The sequence below is a fragment of the Trachurus japonicus genome, chromosome 18, assembly GCF_045865225.1.
Source record: "Trachurus japonicus isolate A0001 chromosome 18, Traja_1.0".
NCBI classification, from domain to species: domain Eukaryota; kingdom Metazoa; phylum Chordata; class Actinopteri; order Carangiformes; family Carangidae; genus Trachurus; species Trachurus japonicus.
The window spans coordinates 10,587,008-10,588,921 of NC_140924.1; the positions used below are offsets into that span (position 1 = coordinate 10,587,008).

The 1,914-nt window shown below is 40.6% G+C and overlaps 1 pseudogene; it reads right to left on the bottom strand.

Moving 5' to 3' along the window:
* Positions 1 to 1,570: 1,570 nt before the first annotated feature.
* On the bottom strand, positions 1,571 to 1,661 carry LOC146968720 (U6 spliceosomal RNA; annotated as a pseudogene).
* Between the last annotated feature and the right edge of the window lie 253 nt (positions 1,662 to 1,914).

Sequence of the window (1,914 nt, forward strand, 5' to 3'; positions counted from 1 at the left end):
GGATGAAGATGCAGGAGGAGGAGAAGAAGGGGCAGGAAAATCCAAAAAAAAGAAAACCCTCAAAACTGAGGATATGCCAGCGCTGTGGCCAACCAGACACGAAAGAATATGGCCACAGCCAGTTCAACTTAAAAGGGAAAAGACATGTTTACTGTGCCCTCTACGAGTGCATCTCTGTTGACCTCTGGCTGGCACAGAGGAGGCAGGAGGACAGCCAGCAACAGGAGGAGCAGGAGCAGCAGGGGGAGCACAGCCAGGAGCACAGCCAGGAGTAAAATTACTTCTATGCAGCAGTAGCTGCTGCTGCTGCTACTTAAGACTTTTTGTGTGTTTTTGCTGTGCTATTTATACCTTTTAAGAGTTTTTGTGTGTTTTTGCTGTGTTCTTTATACTGAAACTTATTTTCTAAATAAAAATCTTGTGGAAATTACTTCTATGCCTATGTCTTCTATGATTCTGCATCATTCATCACTCACTCAATAACTAACATTATTGTTACTGGACAAACTGATGAATCCAGGTGTGTCTGACCTCACAACGATGGTCAGACACACCTGGATTCATCAGTTTGTTCAATAATGGAAAACAGGAAATAAAGGAGCTGGCTAAAGTTCAGTGGAGCTGTGCATAGAGCCAATTGTGTCACAATTCATGTTTGTAGAGCGTTTATAACAGACACAATTAGCACAAAGTGTTAAGAGATTGTAGATATGTTTATTATATATATATATATAGGCTATATCTCCTGTTTATAGAGCCTATATATATATATATATATTATAAACATATCTCCTGTTTATAGAGCCTATATATATGTTATAAACATATCTCCTGTTTATAGAGCCTATATATATATTATAAACATATCTCCTGTTTATAGAGCCTATATATATATTATAAACATATCTCCTGTTTATAGAGCCTATATATATATATATATATTATAAACATATCTCCTGTTTATAGAGCCTATATATATGTTATAAACATAGATAGATCATAAACACACATTTGACACACAAATGACAATAAAAGGAATTCAATTCGATTCAATTCATGTTTATTGAGCATTTTTACAGACACAAATAGCACAGAAAGGGTTGACAAATGACAAATCTCATTGCTATGACAGATGTATATCATAAATATGTCGCTGCTGACTGATCACATTGATATTATGGATCGAAGAAGCTTGATATTGTATAACCACATGTTGGATGACGGATCTCGTCCATAGAGTAGATCATAAACCTATACGACGAGAGGGAGGGAGGGAGGGAGGGAGGGATGACGGATCGCAGAGATAATAATATTGACAATATAGGCGATCGATCGCTAACGCCTTCTCCGCCGGCGGCCGCGTGGCTACTTTGCATATAAACACATGGACGAAATGGAAAGATACGTGGGTCCCGAGGCGTATCCTTCCATTTTTTTGGAGGGGGGTACGAAGCGGAGCCCAGAGGAGGCCGTGGAAGCCGCCGGCCAGGACTCGGCGGTCTCGCGGCGCGGGGAAAAGAGTGGGCGGCGGCCCGCCGGCGGCTGCGCGGCGGCCGCCGGCGGCCAAACCGAGAAGATTGCGCACCTTCCTTCTTCCTAGGGACCATGCTAATCTTCTCTGTATCATTCCAATTTTAGTACATGTGATACCAAAGTAACACAAGAGTTTTAATATTACTGTACAGTATATTTACCCCTGCAGTCAGAGCTTGTTTCCATCATGGTGTCGGCCGCCCGTGACGTCATGGTCAATATTTTGGTTCTTATAACATTAACAAAGATCAGAAAATACACCACACAAAGTTTACGAAAATGTGTTAAATGTGTTACATATGATGATGTTGTTTTATTATTAGCACTTTCATTTGGTTTATCTATGTTTATCTATATCTATCTTCTCGCGCACCGAAGGGG